This window comes from Sus scrofa, chromosome 8 (assembly GCF_000003025.6).
Source record: "Sus scrofa isolate TJ Tabasco breed Duroc chromosome 8, Sscrofa11.1, whole genome shotgun sequence".
NCBI lineage: Eukaryota > Metazoa > Chordata > Mammalia > Artiodactyla > Suidae > Sus > Sus scrofa.
Genome location: NC_010450.4, coordinates 41,748,523 through 41,773,671, shown reverse-complemented (window position 1 = coordinate 41,773,671; position 25,149 = coordinate 41,748,523). Strand labels below are relative to the sequence as shown.

General features: G+C 40.7%; 1 pseudogene; it reads right to left on the bottom strand.

The window, feature by feature from the left end:
- On the bottom strand, window positions 15,631–17,034 carry LOC100627316 (annotated as a pseudogene).

Genomic DNA, 25,149 nt, shown 5'->3' with positions numbered 1-25,149 from the left:
CCCCCCCAGCCCGGGGACTAACCTCTGGAGCCGAGGATTCGGTGCCCAGCCCCCACCCAGGCGTCTCAATTTTTGGTGAATGCACCCATAGTTCAGATGGTCCGTTCAGTTCTTGATCAGCTTTTCCGTACTCCAACTTACTGCTGCACTCTTCTCTGCATCTGGAGATTCCTCTGGTTCGTTTGATCTTTCCCCCGTGTAGGTGACTTTCCAGGGTGCGGGATCCCTTTCTCCTCCGCAGTTCCCTTTCGGGAGCACCTGTCCCGCTCGGATTCACCTTCTCTCACTCTCCTCTTTTCTCCCGTTCTGCCCAGTAATGTCATGAACTTCTTGCCATTACTGGAGTTTAGGTTCCTCTGCCAGCAATTGGTTGCTGTTCTGTGTGAGTCATTTATTCTGTAGATGTGCTTTTTTTTGTTGTGTTTGTGGGAGAGGGCGAGCGTGTCCCCCTACTCCTCCGCCATCTTGTCCTCTCTGTCTTTCTTTTAATTTGAATCATTCTATTGCTCTTTCTTTCCATTCACTGATCCCTTTCCTCTGCTGTGTCTAAATGCTATTCATAAATCCTAAATGTCTTAGATATTATATTTTCCTTTTTTAATGTTTGAATTGTTATCCTGAAGTACTTCATCTCTTTACCTATTATATATAAATTTTTCAAAATTTCTTTAACATATTTACAATAGTTGTTTAAGATCCTGGTCTGGTAATTTTGATAACTGGGTCATCTTTGGATCTGCTTTTGTTGACTCTTTCTACATCCTTGAAGCGTGAGTTCTCCCATGTCATTTTTTAAAATGTCAGTTCTCCCATGATGCAGTTTTACATTGGTGTGAAAAAAAAAATTCAACATGATCTGAAATGTTAATGAAGCATCTTTTTTTTTTCTTTGTCTAGAAAACATAGGTGGCAATTTGAGGTTAAGTTAGAAGTAGTTAGCTACTTAGGCTATAGAACAGAGGAGCTTGAAAAAACATTCTTAAAAGCCCTATCCAGAATTTGTCTCTGATTCCTATCCTTTTCTCCTGTTTTACATATTTAATGAGCATGACATCAAAGACTTGGTGTTTGTCTCAAAATTGCCCCCCAGAAATCGTAAGTCCTGTACCCAAAAGTATGTTTGCTTTCTCTTATTAGACAATCCAGTGTGTATCCTTGGGGAAGGCCAGCCCCAAAGGACCACCCTCGGCCTGCACCCATGTCTCCAGAACTGGTTCCACAATTGGGTTTTGTTTTCCATGCATCAATAAAGTGTAGAAAGGGTTGAAAGAGCACAAAATCTGAAGTCAGAGCCCTATATTCAAATCCCAGCTCCAAAACCCATTAGCTGGGTAACCTTAGGTAATTCTTATCTTCCTTCTCTGAAAAAAAAAGGACATAATAGTACCTTCCTTGTATGGTGGCCATGGTAATTAGATAAGAGACCCTACCTAGTACCAGACAGCAAGTTTGCACACTTCCCCACCCTTTTCCCACTCAACTTCTATGCAAGTTATGGGAAAGAATGGTGAGGAGCATCAGCTACTGCCAGAAAGACATCAGTGAAAGAAAGGTCTTTGGGAGTGAATATTGTGTGTGTTTGCATTTTTATTCCCCTTGGCTCTTCATTGGTATGTAAAGAAAGAAGAAAATTATATTCTCCTACTCAGTCTGGACACTTTCAGCTGCATCCAATCTGTTTTGCAAAATTTCTCCAAGCAGAGAGCAGTTTCTTGCCCCTGCTTTTCTACAGAATCCTGCAAGCTCTGAGGTATACTCCCTGTGGAATTGCTTTCTGTGGTGATCTTCTGTACCCATGGAGGCTAGAGCCTGGGAAACACTCATGGAAAAAAACAATCAGGTTGACAACGCCAAGGATGTAACAGTGACTCAGGGTTTTCTCAGTTCAGTAGGAGCCACTTGCCACATTCAGCCTAAAGGAAAAGAGAGGCTATATGCGGAAGGTGACTTTGGAATCCGAAAGCAAAGGATTTCTGATATTTATACACACAAACTGCCCCCTGCCCCCCCACAAGTGGTTCACACGGAAATTCAAGGACAACACTGCTATTCTGAAAGTTATTTCAGGATTCCACACGTCTTGTTGACATTTGGATATAAACTTAAGCAGTGGTGTGCTGGTAAGCTGGCTCTCTAGGTGGGGAGCAGGGGACCATGTTTGTGGCACCTGCTGGTTTCCATGGTGTATATACTGCCACTTGAGCTGATTACAAGCTAAGCTACCAACATGACATCACTGAGCATGGGGTTGGGAAGAGCCATGAATGACTGGATCTCTTGATTCAGTGCAAGCTGGCTCCAGCACCACCCGGAGCTTGGGGCTCCAATTTAGTGATAATAGCTACTGGCAAACTCAACCCCTGTTGAAAAGAGACATCATCGAGTTCTAGAATTCCCTGCCTCTTGCTCTATGGCCAGCATTTTGGTCATTGTTCCTCCCGCATTTTGAAACAGTTCAGTAAATCTCATTGCTGTGGACCCCAGACCCTTTGACTTCATGAAGATTGATGTCTTCATTAGATTTTGAAAAGGAATGCTTGGACATTTTATTACCTGGTGGCTAGTTCCTAGTACGTTCTGTTCCATGGCCCATCTCCCCCACCTCCTGTGACACATTCCTGAAAGGACTCCAGGAAAAAAATGTTACAGCCTTGGCAGATCAGAGTTTTCTGATTGTGCAATGTTCTTCCTGAGAAACCCTGTTCTTCAAAGCTAGTCATTCTGAAACCAGTGCAAGAAATGGGGGTACAGGCTGGCCACTGGGAGGGTAGCCCAGGAGACCAGAAGATGGAGAACTGAGACAGAATTAATCTATGGGAGATAGCATGCATGTCTATTTCAACAGTTTACTGGGTTTACAGAAGCCGTCAAAATTGCATCAGAGAGAAGGGACTGAAAAGGTGTTTACTTGTCCAAATGCTCCACTTTCATTTTACTTTCACCCCTTACAAAGGAACTTCACAAACATTATCTCATTTTCTCCTCATAGCAGGCTGATGAGATCATGGTAATACTGTTAATATAATAAATAGAATAACATATTGCATGTATTAATATAATAGGTAATTTAATAAATATTATTAATAATCTTATGAATATGGTTATTTCCTGTTGACAGACAGAGACACTGAGATTCAGAAGGCAAATGACTTGTTTAGGGTCATGCAGATGTTAACAACAGTGGAGAAACTTGAACTCCGTGTGTCTGATGCCAGGCTAGAGCTTGCTCTATATCAGACTGTGAGTATAGGTGGCAATTGGAGATTTCTGTCAGCTCTGGTTATAGAATCACATGCTTGAGGTTGAATCACAACTGTCAGAACATTTAAACAAGTTTGAAGTTATGCTACTATCCGAGGAGTTATGCTCTTGGAGGTCAGAAGGTCTCTAAGGTGTAGTTTAGTAACAGCTCACTTATTCAAGGGCTGGCAGGGAAGGAGATAATCTGCAAAAATAAAATGTCTATATAATTGTTCATATAACTTAGACTTCCAAATTTTGCATGAAATCTTTTAAAAGTGTGTGGTATATCACCTTTTTTTTTTTTCTCTTTTTACAGTTGCATCAGTGGCACATGGAAGTTCCCAGGGTAGGAGTAGAGTTGGAGCTTCATCTGCTGGCCTACATCACAGCCATAGCAACGTGGATCCGAGCAGCTTCTGTGGCGTACACCACAGCTCATGGCAATGCTGCATCCTTAACCTGCTGACTGAAGCCAGGGATTGAACCCTCATCCTCATGGATACTAATTGGGTTCATTACCACTGAGCCACAATGGGAACTCCCACCCTGTTTTCTTGAACAGACAATGCAAGACACAGCTTGTTAAACCTTTTCTTGCTGACTTAGGACATCATTGTAAATCTCAATTTTTTTTCAGATTTTAATTTGCAACCCTTTAGGGTGCCGCCCTACAAGTTTTCAGACTGCTATGTTTTTTGGAGTTCCTCTTTCTTATTTGCTTCTGATGGTTGCATTTACCTTTTGGTAAGGTGCACCCTCTTCTCTCTTGCCTTTTCTAATCTCTTAAGGAGGGAGCAACTGGTCCAGATAGACTCATTAGTGAATTAGGAAGATATAGATTTAAAATAAAGAATTGTATGATTCTTCTAGGAATAAGCACTTTCTATTATCTTTATTTTTTAGGAGTGTTGTAGGAGCTTTTGCTGTGCTGCTCAGATCCCTTTACCAGACCTGTTCACTTGTAGTCACCCACTAATTCAGGGGTATAAAATCCTAGCCCCTTTGCCTCAAAGTGGGATATTCTGTGAGGCCACCTTTGTCTCAGAACTTCCCAAAGGTTTGGGCTGGGGCTGGACCACAGCTGAATCTATCTCGCTCTGCTTCTCCCAGGCTCTGTCCTGCTTCCTTAACTTGTCCAAATTGTCCTTGAGATGACTTTCACAAGACCCCCTTCTCAGACATCTCCCTATCCCTTTCCTCAACTCAACATTATGGGAGATGCACAGCCTAAAAATAAAAGAAAGAACATACACCGAGAATAAAAAGTATTTCTGCAGGAGACATATTAGAAATGTATTAATCTGTCAAACTTTGACTTAAAGCCTACCTTATGGGTCATTGTAGTAGGATCCTAAAATGCAGATATAGAGGACATGATTTCCCTTCACTTCATCCTTTTGAGAAACTCATGGCCTGATGAGGAAATTGATAAGTAAGTAGGACAATTACCATGCAGTGTAATACATGATGTTACTGAAGTCAGAATTCATTTATTCATTCAAGAAATATTCCTTGGAGTTCCCATTGTGGCTCAGTGGTAATCAACCCGACTACCGACTAGTATTCATGAAGACGCAGGTTCAATCTGGCCTTGCTGAGTGGGTCAAGGATCCGGTGTTGCTGTGAGCTGTGGTGTAGGTTGCAGATGCAGCTCGGATCTGGCATTGCTGTGGCTGTGGCATAGGCCAGTAGATATAGCCTCAATTCAACCCCTAGCCTTGGAATCTCTATATGCCTCAGGTGCAGCTCTAAAAAGATTAAAAAAGAAGAAAGAAATATTTCTCAAGCATTGACTATGTGCTGAGCATTTGAAGTCTAAATAGCCCCGAACAAAAGACTGTAGAACCCATGGTCTAGAGACAATATGATAGTAGTTTTTACTTTGGAAATGATACCAGAGCTGGTTCTGGAAGAGTGATCATGGGTTTACCAGGTGAAGGTTAGGGAAGGTGTTCAAATCAAAGGGAAATGACGTGATAGGGTGTGGTGTTTGAGGACACTAGGGAGAAGGTTATTGTGGTAGGAGATGAGGAGAAGGCAAGGGTGGGCGTGAAGACTTTTATCTGCCAGGCTAAGACGTGCGGGTTTTATCCTGCAGGTAATGTGAAGCCAGGAGGACTTTATAAGCCTAGGAATGAGACCAAGAACATTTCAGGAGGAACACAGCTGTCAACCACTGGGCAGGGAGAGGGGTGGGAGCTCACAGCTTCACAAGCAAATGCCTGTATCAGGCTTTTGCCTGCAGCACCCAAGCTGCCAGTAGTACTGACATTCTCAACTATGACATCACAGCTCAGCTGTGGCACATGTGGCCTAACCTAGATCTCCATCTAGAAAATGAAGAATTCCTAAGTTTGCACTCTTGAAAATTTGCTCCATAGGAGTTTTCACTGTCACTCAGTGGTAACAAAGCTAACAGTATCCATGAGGATGTGGATTTGATCCTTGGCCTTGATCAGTAGGTTGAGGATCTGGCATTGCCATGAACTGTGGTGTAGGTCACAGATGTGGCTTGGAATCTGTATTTCTGTGGCTGTAGTGTAGGCTGGCAGTGGTAGCTCCAATTTGACCCACATATGCTGCGGGTGTGGCCCCAAAAAACCAAAAAAGTAGGAAGGAAGGGAAGGAAGGAAGGAAGGAACTTTGCCTTACATTCATCTCATGCAATCCTTCCCCAAACCAACGTGATTGGAAAGTATTACCTGCCACATCAGTAAACAGAGGGTGTTGCAGCCATGGAGCCACCACATTACAGCATCCCTGGCTGTGAGCCCTGAGGGAGCTCAGGATGAAAGCAGGAGAATTTACTCCATCTAGCAGTAAATTGCTGCAGCCACCCTGGACGGTGTACCCTGAGGAGACTCAGGATGAGAAAGACCAGGATACTGGCCCCAGAGAGCTGAGGTGCATATCAAAGGAATGATTTCAGTGAGCCCAGACTCTTGCATTTCCCCATACTTAGAAAAGTGCTAAATTCCTTAACTTGAGATATCTGGCTTTCTTTAATTAACAGTAACCTTTTGATGTTCGACTACCTGGTCTTTGCTGCAAAACCTCCTATATATCCTGGCTCCCCCTTGCCTCTTGAGAGCAGTCTCTCAGGGTTATCTGAGGTGCTGTGTGCTGGGCTTAAGTCTTCAGTTTTGTCTTCCCCATAAAAATATAATTCTTAACATTTTAGGTTGTGTGTTCTTTAAGTTTTTGATGCAGATGCTGTGGGTACTAACTTATAACAGAAGAAGGAAGTAAAATTTAGGGAGCTTATTTGACTTGCTCGGCATTCCACACTTGGTGAGTGGTACCCAGGATAATCTCCCCCACTTTGAAGTCCACCCTTATACCCTGTGCTACCTGACTTTCCCAGCCACAGCCCTTTGTTCCTTCTTCCACCATTTCTAATGTTTTTTGGTCCTTAAAAGTCCATTTCCAGCTTCTTCCCATCACTTAACTGAGGGTATTGAGCATCTTCCATGTGTATTGCATCCTTGTCCTTCATGGAGCTGTCTCACACTGATTTCTATCTTTTTTATTTTTATTTATTATTTTTAGGGATGCACCTGCAGCATGTGGACCTTCCCAGGCTAGGGGTTGAATCGGAGCTACACCCCAGCCACAGCAACACCAGATCCAAGCTGCATCCAAGACCTACACCACAAGGATCTCTGTCCTACTGAGTGAGGACAGGGATCAAACTTGCATCCTCACAGATACTAGTGGGATTCTTAACCTGCTGAGCTGCAAGGGGAACTCCTCTACCTTCTTTAAATACCTCTAGGTCTCTAAAATAGGGAGTGAATCTTATACGAATAGAATTGTACAGTTCTCTAAATATTGTTGGTGGATTTATTTTGTTTTTTTTCCAAAGATTTTAAACAATGGTCGGGTCAGGATCGGGTCTTCAAGTCTTCCCATTTTCCAATAGCACTCAGGGTTGGGTGGGTATGTCAGGAAGCCCCTCATTCTTAGCCCATCTAGTGGCTGTATTATAAGGAAGAAGAAATGCATGTGTGGATCTGATAAGATCTGAATGATATGTGGAGATGATGCCTCCTGAGTGATGATCGGCTGTGTTTACCATTTAAATCCACAGCAGCAAGCCAAGATAACTGCCACAGTCTGTGGACAGAAGTTCATGAAGAACCCTGCTTGACAGGTCAGGGTAAAGGTCTCTTTCTTTCAAAATATGTGAAGGGGCAGGAAACGTGTGCACCAGGTGTTTTGTGTTCATGGCTGCCTGGGAAAGATAATTCTGTCGGTCCGATAAGGACATTGTGCTCTACACATCAGGTTGTTTTTCCAGCAGTTATTTTCTGCCTATAAAAAAGAGCATCGCTGGCTCTCAACTTCTTTCTGCAAATCCCTTGGGTTACAAACAATAACAAAAGGTATCTAATATTTATACAAAACTGTCCTCAGAACAGCTCAAGGACCTGAACAAAGTTTGTTTTCATATATAAGAGTTTTTATATAATTCCCAAGGGGGAATGGAGCAGAGGTGACAATTGAGTTTGGAATGTTGTCATTCCCAACTAAAAAAACGGAAAAGCATGTACCCCCCTTCCCCCGCCCCTCTCCTCCCCTCCCTGCAGGACACACTGACTGACGGTCATGACCAGGACAGGAAGTCCGTCTTCCCCACTTCCTGTCCAGGGCTCTGCACGCTGAGCCACACCACCTTGTCAGAAATCTGAAAGCCTGGAGGAGAAAACTGGAGGGGAATGCATGGGAGAGAAAGCCCAGCCACACGACAAGACAGGGAGGCTGAAGTCTCATTGCCTTTAGGGACTGTTTTTATGGATCAGGATTCTGCAGCTCCTAGAGTGAGTGTCCTTCTTGTCCTTGGTAGAACTGGGGAGAATTTTCATCACCTTCATTAGTAGTTGTGGCTACATCAGAGTAGATTTCAGAGGTCTGGGTGGTTTGGGAAAGAGGAGCCTTCTGAGATCAGGGCATCCTGTCAATATTTATTGCACACTGGATACAAAGTGAGTAAGGTCACTTTGTATACAAACACTCTGCTCAATAGGTGCATGGTGTAGCAGGGAGGACAAATGTAGGATGAAAGGACCTGTAAATGCTGGATGAGTACAGCAAGGGAAGGCAGTTTTCTGTGATTTTGTGAATTGGAGTCAGGACTCAATGGAGGCTGGGAAGGGGGCATTTGGACTGAGGCTTGAAAAATAAAAAAAAAATCACTTGTGGAATCTTTTCAGCAGTCCCCCATCCCTAAATAATTGGGTTTGTTTTTTCTTTTCAAGGCCGTTCCTGCAGCATAAGGAAGTTCCCAGGTCAGGGGTTGAACTGGAGCTGCAGCTGCCAGCCTATACTGTAGCCACAGCAAAGCCAGATCCGAGCCCCATCTCTGACCTATGCTGCAGCTTGTGGCAACACCAGATTCTTAACCCACTGAGTTAAGAATGGAACTTGCATCCTCATGGACACTATGTTGGGTTCTAAACAACTGAGCCACAACGGGAACTCCTAAATAATTGGATTTAATGGATCTGAATGTCACTGGGCATTAGCTCCCAAGGGATTTTACTGCACAAACAAGATAGGCAACCACAGAAGAGCACAGGCTTTGGAATTAGATAGCCCCATTCTAATGCCCTATGACCTTGGACTAGGCCATTGTGGGGGCTGTGGGAGTGTCCCACAACCACACTATTTCTTCTCCCTTCTACTGGTGCCCGTGAAGAAACTGCTATGGGCCAGCCCCTCCCCTTTGACAAAAAGCCTGGACTAGGAGTCAGGAAATCTGGATTCTATCCCAGCTCTGCCCCTAAGGTACTGCATGAGTGCACTGGGTCACATAGGAGAGAAAGCAAACTCTTGCGGTGAATATTTGCAAGACACCATGCTAAGTACTCAATGCATCTCCAGGCCTCAGTGTCCCTATCTGTTGAGGTTTCTAGATAAGTATTGTAGGTCATGACGTCTATTTAATAGGTCATGATGAGAACTGTTTTAAAAGAATGATGTAAAAACGTCATAGAAGAATGGAGTGGACTGCAGAGAATAGGGCAAGTATTGTGAAGTAAACTTTTGTTTCAATTGTATATATAGACATGTGCTTCCTGGGTCATAACGTAAAATACACATCATGTTTTGGGTTGTAAGTTTAAAATTTACAGTGAAAGCACTCACTGGCAGTACATATACTAAAACTGGAAAGAGGGAATTCCTGGGTGGCTCAGTGGGTTAAGGGTCTGGCATTGTCACTGTAGTGACTCCGGTCTGCAGTTTCAAAGCCTGGTTCTGCAACTTCCACAGGACATGGACATAGCCAAAAACTTTTTTAAAAATAAAAAGAAAAACCTACTGGAAAGATATAGAGAAGATTAGTACTGTCCCCATGCAAGAATAACATGTGAACTCATGAAGCATTCTATATATTTTTTTAATGTTATATGCTTTTTTAAACCATAATTTAAAAATGAAAAAGAGTTTGAGAAACGTGGGATTAGATGCTCTGTATACCTCTTCCTTCTGCTCTACAGCCCTCACTACTCTAGCCAATGGGAACTCATCTTTCTGTAACCTCCTTTTAGTTAGTACCATGTAATTCTAGTCTATCATTTACTTTCTGTAAGAAGGAGGTAAGGCAGTGCAGTGGTTAAAAACACCCTATTGAGTTAGATAAATCTATGTTTGAATTTAATTTCTCCACTTCTTAGTTGAAGGACCTAGAAAATGTACCCAACCTCTCTCAGCCTGAGTTTCTTATGTGGGTGATCATACCCTAGACGCACCATGGTTAGAAGATTAAATATGATGCTGTAAGTAAGACTCTTAGCACGAATCACCTTGTTCACAGAAAGTGCTTGTTGTAGGATAGCAATTATCATCTGACTTCCTATGCCACCCAGATTGTACACAGACTGCAATTTAGCACTTGGCATATACAAGATCATAAATACCATATACATAGAAAAACAAGGATTCCAGCCTCAAACAGCCCCTAAAGCTGGAGAGCAGCCATGCTGTGGACATACCCCATTACCACCCGGATCACAGAGGCAGGGCACTCTGTCCTTGACCCACACGTCCCCTGTCCCCTTCACCCTTCTCCTCTGACATGATCAGCAGAATCTGGGAAGGCAAGACAGAAGGAGGCAGATCCTGGCTATAGTTTGCCTCAAGGAGCAAAACAATCATGACGTTTCAGTGCCATACAAGCCAAGACAGATGGAAACTCAAGATCAGCTGTTTCACAAGCATCTACCTGAGAAAAGTTTCTGATAGAAGCACCCAACAAAGCAAGGAGAAAGAGATGGTGGCCAGAAGGCTGAGAAAATGAGGGCAAGAGTCAGACATTACACCCGGAAAGAATGACCATCATCCAAAAGTCAACAAAGAAGCAATTCCCTAGGTCTTAATTGCCTCAGAAATCATCTGGGAACCAAAGCATTGTCTGGTAAATGACTCATTGCAGGAAATACCTACTAATCAATTACTGGGGCTTCTGTGTAATAGTTTCCCCAGATTTATAGGTGGTGATGGTGTGAATTGGGTCGTTGATTTTAGAATGAGATAAGCAGCCATAGTGGTAACCTAATCTACTTACTCCAACTAGGTACAAAGAAACAAGCTGCCTTTGGTGGAAGCCAGTCCATTATGCAGAGTGAAAAGAAACCCATTCATCATGAGAAAGCTTCACACCAAGCGAGTCTCCCTGGAGCATTCAGCTAAGCTGAGAAGATGTTGATGGAGAAGGGGATAATGACCCATAAATAGATGTATGGTGGGGTGGGATGAGGGAGCCTGGTGAGATTGCACAGGGGAAATAATGGGCCTTAAAATGATAAAAATGATAGAAGTACAGTGTGACAAGGACTACACAAATACTATTACAAAGTAGACTACTTTGAAAGTAGCACTCGATGCTAACATGGTTTTACTCTTGGTTTGGAAGTGCCTGATGAAAAAGAAAAGAAAACGTATGTGAATAACGTAGCCCCACCTAAAAATATGTTGCTAACACAATGGTTTTTCAGGAAAGAAAAGGCAAGGATGCCTGGAAATAGCTGCATCTAATCAACCCCCATCCCAAGCGATCAACTGAAGTCCAGGAAATTCCATATGTAGCCAGAAGAATAGACATCCTGGAGCATTTTGCCACAGTTAAGATTAGCGGAAACAGACCCCCATCAGCACTAGTAACAAAGAAGAATTAAAGGTGAAGAAAGTGCCTTGGGTCCCTTCTGGGAAGGTGGTGGCCGTGGGGGCGAGAAGGATGGGAATTAGGACAGAGGCACTAGCCCTGGCTGTGCTGACAGCCTATTGTTCTGAAACCACCCCTTCAGCAGCAGCTCAGAGCAGTGTGTTTCTCCAGGGAAAATAATGAAGACAACAGTGGTGAGAGCTCAACACAGTCTTCTGACTTATCCTAGCAATCATTACGAATGTCTGTTAACATAGCAATGGGTTATGATTAGCATCTGGGGGTCATGTTTAAGTACTCCTTCTCTAAATTCCTTTGTATTTTCTTCTGAAAGATTTGAAGTTGAGCCTTTCACAATGAATTCCTCCTTCTCTCTGGAATTGAAAGACACAAAAAGTATAAACCAAAAAGGAAAAGATGAATACATTTCAGTTCATTAAAATTAATAACTTCCACTTGCCAAAAATATCATAAAAAGAGTAAAAAGATCAGCTACAAACTTAGAGAAAATCTTGACACCACATCTGACAAAGGATTAGGCTGAAGAATATATAAAGAATGGCTGCAACCCATTGAAAAATATCTGGAAAACATGATAAGGTAATGCACAAAAATAAATAGAAGACTATTCAAGATATTCAAAGAGGCTTAACATCCTTAGTAATCAGGGAAATGCACATTAAAATCATAATGAGCTATCATTTTACATTCACTAGATGAACAAGAAAATTATGAAGTCTGATAATAAATACTAAGAGTTGGTGAGCTGAATCTTATGTACTACCGTTGGGCTGTAAAATAGTACAATTTCTTTGGAAAACAACTTGGCACTATCTAAAATAAGTAAAGATTACATTTCTATGGCCCAGCAGTTCCACTCCTAGGTATGTATCCTAGAGAAACTTTTGCACCTGTGCATGATGAGATGGGTATAAGACTGTTAACTGAAAGAAGCTCAATCCATATTGGCAAAAACACAACCAAAGCTCAGCAGCATTGTTTGGAGATAGCTACATTGTTGTCTACTATTTTTATTTTATTTTATTTTATTTTTGTATATAATGATTTTTATTTATTTTTTCTATCATAGCTGGTTTACAGTGTTCTGTCAATTTTCTACTGTACAGCATGGTGACCCACTCACACATATATGTATACATTCTTTTTTATCACATTATCATGCTCCATCATAAGTGACCAGACATAGTTCCCAGTGCTACACAGCAGGATTTCATTGCTAATCTATTCCAAAGACAATAGTCTATTAACCCCAAGCACCCCATCCATCCCACTCCCTCCCCATCCCCCTCTCTCTTGGGAACCACAAGTCTGTTCTCCATGTCCATGATTTTTTTTCTGTGGAAAGGTTCATTTGTACCATATATTAGATTCATATCATATGGTATTTTGTGATATCATATGGTATTTGTCTTTCCTTTCTGACTTACTTCGCTCAGTATGAGAGTCTCTAGTTCCATCCAGGTTTCTGCAAATGGCTTATTTTGTTCTTTTTTATGGCTGAGAAGTATTCCATTGTGTATATATACCACATCTTCCGAATCCAGTCATCTGTTGATGGACCTTTGGGTTGTTTCCATGTCTTGGCTATTGTGAATAGTGCTATAATGAACATGTGGGTGCATGTGTTTTTTTTTAAGGAAATTTTTGTCTGGATATATGCCCAAGAGTGGGATTGCTGGGTAATATAGTAGTTCTATGTATAGTTTCCTAAGGTACCTCCATACTGTTTTCTCCATAGTGATTGTACAAGCTTACATTCCCACCAACAGTGCAGGAGGGTTCCCTTTTCTCCACACCCCCTCCAGCACTTGTTATTTGTGGGCTTACTAATGATGGCCATTCTGACTGGTGTGAGTTGGTATCTCATGGTAGTTTTGACTTGCGTTGCTCTAATCATCAGGGATGTTGAGCATTTTTTCATGTGCTTGTTGGCCATCTGTATATCTTTCTTGGAGAACAGTCTATTCAGGTATTTTGCCCATTTTTCCATTGGGTTGTTGGCTTTTTTGCTGTTGAGTTGTGTAAGTTGTTTGTATATTTTAGAGATGAAGCCCATGTCAGTTGCATCATTTGAAACTAGTTTCTCCCATTCTATAAGTTGTCTTTTTGTTTTCTTTTTGGTTTCCTTTGCTGTGCAAAAGCTTGTCAGTTTGATTAGGTCCCTTTGGTTTATTTTTGCTTTTATTTCTTGTCTACCATTTTTAAAAAGCAAGAGATGATAGTGGTTATGTTGGAGGAGAAGACAGGAGTGTAGGAAATGGGGAGGAGGACACAGCTAGTTTCAGTTATATTGTTAGTGTTGAGAATCTTCTGTTGTCCAGTGGTGTCATATGGAGTATACATATTCCATTGTAGGCAAAGAATATTACATAATAAGTTGCTTTTAATTTGAAATGAAAGGAGTGAACAAAGAACAAAAGTCTCTAATGGTTCAGTGCCAAGAAACACATGGGATCTTGGTAACATCCATCTCACTAAAATAAGAGGAAAGGGTCACTTGAGAAGTGATGTATTGCTCTCTCTTGGGGAAGGGCTGCATAATTTGTGTGGTCCTGGAGGTCCTCACAGAACATGGGGAGCTGACCTAGTGACCAGGACCTGTGACCAAGGTTATACCCTATTACTTAGGTTAGCAAGTGGCCTGGGTGGGCAAGTGGTGATCAGTTATGGAAAAGGCATGCCACTTAGCACATGAATGTTGTATGTGGCCAGATTTATTTCAGATGATTTTCCATGCAGAAAATGAGAGCTTTTTCTGGGGAAAGAACTTTTGGTCTAATTTTAGGGATACTTTACTTTCCACCTTGACTTCATGAATTTGACATTGAACCAAGGCTCTTTTTTCAACAGTTGGCAGTTTAAATTGTTATTTGGAAGACTCAGCATTCAGGTCTCAGCACTGTTGGGCTTTGTAACCCTAGCACTACTCATATAGCCACAACACTTTTTAATTGTTATTTCTATCTTTAACACATTTGGGTCTTACCTATTCTCCCCAAAGAAGTATAAAATTAACCAGGTCACGGGATTTTCTAAAGCCCTGTTTTATTCAACCTTGCTGCCCCAAACTTGGCACTATATAGGCTTAATAGATTTTTGTTTGAAACACTATAAAGGCATAGAAGTTGCAAAAATAGTAGAGAGGTCCCATGCATCCTTCACTCAGCTTCCCCCCAATGCTTACATCTTATATAATTATGGAATAACATCGAAACTAGGGAACTGACAATGGTGCAATATGTGCCTTTCAAGTCCATCCATGTTGCTGCAAATGGCAAAATTCTTCTTTTTCATAGCTGAGGAATAGTCCATTGTATGTGTGTATATATACATATACCACATCTTCTTTATCTGTTCATCCGTTGATGGACTTTTAAGTTGCTTCCATGTCTGGGCAATTGTAAATAATGTTGCTATAAATATTACAGTGCCTGTATCATTTTGAGTTAGTGATTTTGATGTCATATATATATATATATATATGTATGTATATTTTATATTTGTGTATACATTGCATTTTTTTATATATGTATTTACATATATACACACACACATTCCCAGGAGTGGAATTGCTGGGTCATATGGTAATATCACTCTAGGTTAATGACTATTTACTCTTTGCTTTAAAGAAAATTCCATTATATTCTTATTTTCATAGTGCATATTGGGAAATCAGACGTTAACCTAATTTGTTTCTTTGTTAGTAATCTGCCTTATGCTTTGGTTGCCTTTAAGATTTTCTTTCATTTTCATTTTCTTTTATTTTCTTTCCTTCCTTTTCTCCTTTCCTTCTCTGCCCTTCTTTCTTTCTTTCCTTCTTTTGTTATCCTGCCATATCATTACAATATATCTATCTTGCCTTGTGTTTTCTTTTTATTTATTCTGCAAAGGATTCATTGGGTTTCCTAAATATGAAGATTTCTGTCTTTGTAAATTCATGAAAATTCTTAATCAACCTCTCTTTGAATATTGATTTATTCTAGTTTTTCTACTGTATCTCTCTTGTACTCTGATTAGATGTGTGCTAGGTATCTTACTATAGCTGCCATATCTTCTTTTCCAAATACGTTTCATTCCAAATATTGGTTCATTTTTAAAAGTATTTATAGCTTAAAGCTTACAGATATCTATTAATTTTATGAGTTAATTTATTGATATTAGTTTATTAATTATGTGTTCAAAATATTTTGACTGAGAGCATTTTAATCACAAAACCAGTTTATGTTACTGTAAATCCAGTTAAAATCTTGCTCAATAGAACCAACAACAGCAATAGCTGGAACCTAATCATGAATATATTTGGAACACATTTTTTTGAACTGTCTCATCATCTCCAGCATCAATTCCTGCTTCTAAGCTCAGGGATGGGAAATTTTCTATTAGAGCATAAAGTTTGCCTACCAATATCTTCACCATAGTGTTGAACCATAGAGTTGTGAAATATGTTTGTTTTTAGAATCTTTGTGTGACATTACTTTCAGCAACACTTATACAGAGTCACATTTATTCTTTTTGAACAACATGCGGCATGTCTGCAATGATGTCTGACTCACACTTACATAGAATCCCCACAATCCTGTATCTGTGTAGGAAGTGTTGAAAGACTGGAAGCTATAGCAGAGGTTGCCATGACAGATGAGATGGGCTGGCTTACTAGATAAATTTATTCCTCCTCTGATGTGGCAATTCTAGCTGCCAATCAATGTGTTTTCAATTATGAGAGTGATTTTTTTCAAATGTTCCCAACCAAGAGCTTCAGCAGCTCTTACAAAGTGTGTCAAAGCATATTGTTATCCCTCAAACAAATCTGATTTACTTTGAACTTGAAGGGAGTCAGAGTTTTTCTTTTTCCTCTGTGTGTGGACAAAATGTCACCAAACTGAAACTTTGCTAACTTAAGCTGTTCATGATAGGAGACTCCTCCAAGAGCAAGGACTATTCTTGGCCCCTTTTAATGTGAGGTCGTATAATACAGTATGTCTTCATGATTTATACATTTGATATTTTCAGTTGGTCCCCAAATTGTCCATCCAAGTGCAGTATTTTGATAAGCTGTGGCATGAAGATAATAAAAAACAACTTTGTGTAAATTGGCTTTGACTTTGTGCATCTCTCTAAGGATTACTCATGTTCAGTCTCTGCTTATTCCAATGTGCTATTTTGTGTTATATAAGCAAAAATTTCTATGGCTTTTGGAAAATATTTAGATAATTCTTTGGCATAATATATGAACCACTTTCTGGAGGTATAGTCATTGAAATGAGCACTCACATTTTTGTTTTCAAATTCCAGATCTAATTTGAATCTCTTTTTGGTGCCCTTGAAGTTCATGTCTTCCAGAGAATTAGCTGTTCCATTTTTCTTCTTATTTTCGTATCAAATTCTAGCATCAATCCAGAGACTGTGCATATTGACAATCCAGAGTTTTCAGAGGGCACTCTGAGTTCATTTTCCAAACATGTTACCCATGTTTCAGGAACATTCAGAGCAATTTGTATAGCGGCCTGTGCATTTCTCACTCTGTTGTCTCCAAATTATAGTGACAATCCATTGACTCCTCTCATCAAGAGCCTCTTGGTGCAACCCCAGAGCCACTCCCATTCCATGGGCCAAACCATATCATGCTTTGGATCTCCACTGCTACCATCTCTTTTCTTCTAACTTCTGTTTATTTTTTCAATCTCTTTCCTCCTCTTCTATACATCAAGTAACTTTCCAGTTCTTTCTTTCCTCCAATTCATTAGGACTCTCTTCTATTATATCCAATGCTATACCTATCCACAGAGTTTCTAGTTTCACTTGTTGTGTGTGGGTTTTTTTTTTTTTTTTTTTGCCCCAAAATTATTTTGGATCTTTTTTTTTTCTTTTCTTTTTTTTAGGGCTGCACCCACAGCATATGCCAGTTTCCCAGGCTAGGGGTCAATTCAGAGCTGTAGCTGCTGGCCTATGCTACAGCCACAGCAATGACAGATCTGAGCCGTGTCTTCCACCTACACCACAGCTCAGGGCAATGCCAGATCCTTAATCCACTGAGTGAGGCCAGGGATTGAAACTGCATCCTCATGGATCCTACTTAGATTCATTTCTACTGCTCCACAACAGGAACTCCTCTTTTGGATCTTTTAAAAAAAAATCCACCTGATCACATTTCATAGTTTCTGGAACATTGTTACACTTCAAATATTCTCTATTTTATTGAGTATCAAATCTACTTATTTTTTAACTGATAATTCCAATATCATCATTTTGGTGGCTTTAATCTTGTTATTTGTAATTTCTACTTATTCTCACTCAAATGACTTTTTTCTTCTTGTGTTTTATAATTTTTGTATTTCAGTGAGTTTATAATTACCTGAGGGAACTCTTTGAAGCCTTTATTTAGGAACATTTATCCAGGAAGTCATTATGAATCTTGAGTTATATTATATTAAATTCCAAAATTGGGTATTTTGGGACCATATAGGAAGTGTGTATCCTAGATTTTGTCTCTAAACTCTCATCAGGACAACCTGTGAATAGCAATTTTCAAGATAGACTCTACCAGTGTCAAGGTTGAGATAAGAAATTTTCTTTACTATTTTCCTTTATGGAATAGATTTTGTTTTTTTTTTTTTTTTGTTTATCCTTGCATTAAAAGCATCAATTTCTGGGTCCTGAACTATTTAGGAACCTTTTTTCTCGTCACCTGGTTGAAGTCCCAGGAATTATATTCCGAACCCTGCTTGATGCCCATTAAAATAAAGACATGGAAGGCAAACTTATGTTTGCCATGGGGGAGTCTGGGGTTGGTAGATGCAGACTGTTACATTTAGCACAGATGGGTGATGAGGTCCTACTGTACAGCACAGGGAACTAGGTCCAGCCTCTTGGGTTAGAACATTATGGAAAATAGTATGAAAAAAAAGAATGTATATATCTGTGTGGCTGGGTCACTTTGCTGTACATCAGAAATTGAAGGAACATTGTAATTCAACTATACTTTAATAAAAACTGCAAAAAAGGGAAAAAAGAAACCCTTCTTGGGAACTTGCCATAAATAAAACAAAGAGCATACATTTTCATATGTGAAGACACATAAACAATTATATTATATTGCAATAAGTTAAATGACAGGAGTTATGAGAACATTGGGAAGGGCATCACCACTGAGACTAGCCCATGCATAGTTTTGGGATGGAAAAAGGGGAAATGGTTGCTGACCAAAATGAGTAGCGAAATAGAGGAATGAACATCAAGGACAAATGAAGATGGGACAGTCTTCTTGAGATTTACTTCAGGAGCTGACTGTTCTTTCTTACTATAAGGAGGGAAATAAGAGCTCAAAATGATTGTCTTTAAGAAGGATATATTCCCTTCAGTTACTAGGATCAAAAGCTGTTGCAGTCCAGGATCAGCTCACTTTCTGGATAGGACAAATCAGTGATGGTTTGGTTATCTGGCTTGTGGTCTTTTCTAAATTGAAACATCACACAGGGAAAGACTTGTCTGGTATAATCATTTATAATTGCAGTTTCCTCTCCATTGCATAAGTCCTTATATCAGGAGCTCTAATCCAATTTTCTCAGATCTCTTCTCCCTACTGGCCAACAAAGATTCCATGCTGGGTGTTGCAAAATTAAGCTATAAACTTTTCTTCAACCAAAGGTTCAAATCTAAGCACAGATGTCAGAGTTAATCCCATTGCCCCCAGGCACTCTTAAACCCCCTTGCAAAGTAGATTTGTCTTGCTGTCTTTTTTTTTTTTTTTTCCAATGGTAAGGGATTTTCCTCTACTCAGCAACTTTCTTCACTTTGTTGGTTCCACCTAATTGGGTTTATCTTTGTCTGAACCAACATGATGGACAGACCTTTTGACAAGTGTTCTGTGTTTATTTCTAGGGCTTAAAATGTGGGTTATAGACACCATTAGAGACTAAATATCCACTGGGAATCTTTATCTCACTCTACCTGTTTGTTCTGAAAACAAAACTGTCATCAATGACCCTGGAAAACAGAGCTTGGAGCTTTAAGGATGTTGTAGCAGTTACATGATATTACTACTAAACTGAGTATGCCGGTGGTGTTAATTGGGGTCATCTTCCAACATGCTTTTAAGGTCTGTGATTGCCACTCCTACAACTGAAGTTTCTCTCTCTCTCTCTCTCTTTTTTTTTTTTTTGCTTTTTAGGGCTGCACCCATGGCATATGGAGGTTCCCAGCTAGGGGTTGGATCAGAACTGCAGCTGTTGGCTAACACCACAGCCACAGCAACTTGGGATCCGAGCCACATCTGTGACCTACACCACCTTTCACAGCAACGCTGGATCCTTAACCCACTGAGTGAGACCAGGGATCAAACCTGTGTCCTCATGGATGCTAGTTGGATTCGTTAAGAGCTGAGCCACAGTGGGAACTCTCCTAAGTCTCTTAAAGGCTGCATACTTATTGATAGTCCAAACCGACCCCTGGTCTTTTAGACGAGTCACTTACCATCATAGTTGGACATTTAATTTGAGATTGAGGTCTCTCCTAACTCTTGTTGAGTGATCACTAGTGAGTCCCTTATATCCATAATTCTTGGCAGTATACTTTGGACAAGACAAAAAGACCTGTTTCAAATCCTGACTATAACCCTTTTTAAATGTGTGACCTTGGGCAATTCACTCAAACTCCATTAGTTTCTTCATCTGCAAAACTGGGACAATAATGTTCACTTCAAAAATTTGTTCTAAGGACTAAGTGAAAGAATGTATGCAAAATATTTATCATAGGACACGACAGGGTATGCACTTGATAAATAGTGGTTTTCATTCTGATTTCCTTACAGACAAGGGCATCATGTCCAGAGTTCTACTGGGAGTGTGTTGCTGACTTATTGCCAAGAAGAGAGAGACTGTAGATTTACATTCAAGGTTGTATGAAGAGCAAGAACAACTAGTTAAATTGGACATTGGTAGACGGATTTTGTACACTTACCTCTGCCCAGGCTTTGACAAATATTTTATAATACTGCAAGAAATGTGAAACCAAGGGGAGGACTGGCAGGAGGTGGGGTAGTTTGAAATGATGCAGTTGTTTTGTAGCCCTGGTCTTCCTGTTGCCACAGCCCAGGTCCATCATTCCTCACTGTGTACAGGTCTCTGCTGCCTGCAGCTCCTCCTTGCTTCTCACTCTATGATTCACAAGAGTGCTTTGTCCTGTGTGCCAGGAGTTGGGTTTTAAAGTACCAAAGGGAGCTGTGTTGGGTGGGGTGATGAGGAGGCAGGCTCAAGTGACTTATAAGAAGAGCCCAGCTATGTTAGTGTGCCAGATGCTGTGCTGGGAGCCTAGGAAACCATGCCCATGACCATCCCTGTCCTCAATTTGTCTACCACAATCTAGTGCATGAGACAGACAAGCCTACAGGCAATGCCACTGTAGAACAAGGACTGCCCCACAGGTTTCAGCTTAGGGTTCGAGAAGCCACAGTGAACCCTCCTGGAGCTCAGAGCTAGGGATGCCAACACTGAGAAATAAAGGTATAAATAAGGAGTCAGCCAAAATAGCAGACATGTGTGCACATGCATGGATGTGCCCCTGCGTGTTTAGTGGGATGTTGGGCGGGGCCAAGACTGTTAGGAAGAGACAGGAGAAGGAGCATTGGGAAAGAACTCCTGGTGTGGAGGTGAGAAGAGCAAGGCATATTTGAGCAACTGTTTGCCCAACTGCTGTTGGCATGCTTCTGGTGTCTGGTCAGCTGAAGAAGATTCCCTGGTGACCTGAATAGCCATGTGGGGGGTTCCTCTGCTCCAAGGACCCCACTGTGAGAGACAATCCCTCTCTCGACTGCTGCTCTTTGGTATTCCCTGTTTCTTGTCTCTTGATCTTCATCCCTCCCTAAGGGTTTCTCCTGAAACGCTGGGCTTTGTCCAGGAGTTCTACTGCTGGGGGTACTTTCGGGGAACAAAACTTTGGGAGGTAGGATCCGAAATGCAGCCACCACCTTCCTCGCAAGGTGCACCTGTCCATTGGGCAGGGACGCATGCTGTCTCACTCTCTTGTCGTGTTGAACCCCCCTTTGGTCCTGACCCCTAATCCCCAGGGCCTCTTTGCTGGCTTCCCTCTAGGAGAAGTTTGTTCTTTCAACTCCTGTGCTCAGAAGGGAAAGTGTAGTGCTTTCTTCCTGCATCCCAGTTCTGCCTCTCAGCTCCTGACTGAAACTGTTTTATGGTTCCCTGAATCCTGAAAGCATCCATCAACCACTCTGCACAGAAATCTCTCTGAAACAATAGTCAACCTTCCTCCTCTTTTCTCTCCCCTTTTCTCTCACTGTCTCTGGCTCCTCTCTCTCTCTCTCCTCTCTCTCTCTCTCTCTCTACCTGTCTCTCTCTGGCTACCTTCTCCTCTCTCTCTCTTTCTCTTCCCCCACTCCATTCTCCCTTCTATCTGGCTCTTTCTCTCTCACTCTCCATCTCTCTCTTTCCCCGCCTCTTATACTCACACCACCAGAACCAAAAAACCTCTCTTGACCATCTCACACTTCAGCTTTCAAAACTCTTAAAATGATCACTTCCCAGCGTCCCCCATGAAAAAGTTCTCTCAGCTGTTTCTGTGCAATCTCAAATTTGTATCTTTCTGGAAGTGTAACTAATATTTACTGAGAACCTAGTATATACTAGATGGTTTCTACATTTATGGACTCATTTAATCCTTGAAGAAATCATGGGAAGTAAACGTGATTCAATTCATTTTTTTTTAAATGAGAAAATTGGTAGTCAAAGATATAAAGTAATTCGCCTGATATCACCAGCTAGTGTGTACCAGAAATTTCAAATTGGGTCTGAATTAAAGGCCCTTGAGTTTCCTTTTGTATGTTATAATTTTTTTCTGATTATGAAATGTTTATGCAGAAACATTCAATAATACAGAAAAACAAAGATGCACCTTCCTATCTTCTTACATCTTAGCTCGCTATTAGCATTTTACGGTTTATGTCCCGACTTTATCTTATGCAGTTTAAATACATATTCATAGAACTGGCAGATATACATGCATGTGTATATTTTTCCAGCTTAACGAGATGTAATTGACGTAAAACACTGTGTAATTTTAAGGTGCAGATGTTATGATTTGATAGAAGTATTTATTGTGAAATGATTACCACAATAAGGCTAGTTAACACATCTATCATCTCACATAATTACATTTGTTTGTGATGAAATTATTTAATCTCTACCCTTTTTTTGCAATTTTCAAGGATATAATATAATGTTGTTAACTATAATCATGCTGTACATCAGATTCCCAGAAACTACTCATCCTGTAAGTGAAAACTCGAACTCTTTGACCAGTATCTCCCCATCTACCCCAACTCCCAGCCCCTAGTAACCACCATTCTAGTCTCCGTTTCTGTGAGTTGACTTTTTAAAATTCCACATACAAGCGATATCATAAAAAACTTGCCTTTCACTGTCTGACTTATTTCACTTTATATAATATGCACATATATATTTTACATATTTATACATAATTTTCTAAAGAAATTTATTTCAAGCTACAGTATACATATGAACACTTCTATCAGAAGTATATAAAACCACCCCACTGAACTGCTTCTAACAATAACTTTGTCACTTTTTTGTTGATAAACAATTTCCTCACTATTTAGATTTGTAACTTTTGGATTCCTACTAAATTAAATATTTTTCAAATGTTAACTGACCATTTATATTTCTTTCTTTTTTTTCTTTTTTCTTTTTTAGGGCTGCAGGTGCGGCATATGGAGTTTCCCAGGCTCAGGGTGGAATCGGAGCTATAGCTGCCAGCCTACACTGCAATCACAGCAATGCCAGATCTGAGCCATGTCTGAGACCTACACCAAAGCTCATGGCAAGGCGGGATCCTTAAGCCACTGACTGAGGCCAGGGATTGAACCCACATTGTCATGGATACTAGTCATGTTTGTTACAGCGGAGCCACAACAGGAATTCCGTCAAATCAAACTTTGCATGAGCAAGAAATAAACTTGTTAACAATGAAGATTTGGAGTTATTTACTGATTTCATTTTCACCACATCATAGCTTATGCTACTCTAATACACAGTTGTTCAAAACACTAACATATAAAGAGCACTTGGATTAATGGCTAGAATATTAAGTGCTATAAAAGTGTTTTCCTTGTTTCCTCTTCTTCTTCTTAAAAGAACCATAATTTGGAGTCCCCTTCATGGCATAGCAGAAAAGAATCTGACTAGGAACCATGAGGTTTTGGGTTGGATCCCTGACCTCACTCAGTGGGTTAAGGATCTGGCATTGCCATGAATTGTGGTTTAGGTCACAGATTTGGCTTGGATCCCATGTTGCTGTGGCTGTGGTATAGGCTGGTGGCTACAGCTCCCATTCAACCCCTAGCCTGGGAAACTCCATATGCCACGGGTGCGACCCTAAAAAGACAAAAAAAGAAAGAAAGAAAGAAAGAAAGAAAGAAAGAAAGAAAGAAAGAAAGAAAGAAAGAAAGAAAGAAAGAAAAGAACAATAATTTTTAGCTTGGACAACTTCATTTTCCACTTACATCTTTATCACTCTACTTATTACTCTAATTATGATGAACCAGCCTCATGGGTGCATTTCTTGCACACACACACACACACACACACACACACACACACACACACACATCATGCTGCCTTAAGGGAGTGAATAGTCTACAAGTAGGGCTAGAAAGTGTGGAGTGAGGTGAGAAAGAGTTCTTTTCCATCTCAAAATACAGCCACTCAGGTGTGAAGTTCTGCTTAGAAAGAATCTCTGTCTTTGAGAAGGAGAAAGGAATCCGTGTGTCAGGCTCCCATCCCTCAGGTGGCTGGGGCTGCTCTCTTCCACGAGGGGAAGCATGGAAATGCTGCCATTTGGTTTTCTCAACACAGTTCCATTCAGCTAACAAGTAGTAGAAATTTCTCCTTGATTCTGCGGTAGGCTATTTTTGTTTTTCAGTGTTAATTATTTTCATCTGTTTTTCTGAGTCTCCATTGGTTCTTTATCAAACCATCAGTCTTGTTTTTGACCTCCACTGGCCTTCATTCAATAATGCTTCCTACACAGATTATAGTCTGTCCAAACATTCTCAATTTTCATTCCAAAGCTATTTGCTTTCATTAGTTGGAGGATGGAACACAGGAGAAAGACATGATTAAGAGAGTGGCTGAAGTTCAATATCCTCCATCCCCTATATTGTTGCTTATTCCAAGGAGAAATCCAGATTTTGTTTCTTCTTTGACATCTCAGGTATGCATAATCTAACTTTCTTATTTTTGGAAAACATAAAACTCTACTATTCAGTCTACACCCTGAGCCCCAGTACGTACCATCTGTCCATGCTGTTTTGGAGTTACAGATTTAAGGATGTGTAAATGGGACAGTTTGGGTGAAAAAATGAGTAGGGGACAAATCGTGAAGGGATCTAAGTCAAACAGGACTTTGCATTGTAGGGAATGGAGTAATTGACACAATAGGCATGTAGCAAAGACGATCCTGGTAGGGAACATGGAAGGCAGTGGAGATGATGAGGAACAAGGTGAGTAGGAGAGTGTCTGATTTACCACCTCAGCAGGGAGCAGAGATAAAGATAGATGTTGCCAGGAAGGTAGAACTGATAGGACTCGGCATCTGGTTGAAGAAAACAGAGGTGGGGTGTTCCCAGGACTCTGACATGAGTCACTGTAAGTGCAGGGACCATATATTCATCAAAATTCCACCCACAAGAGGGA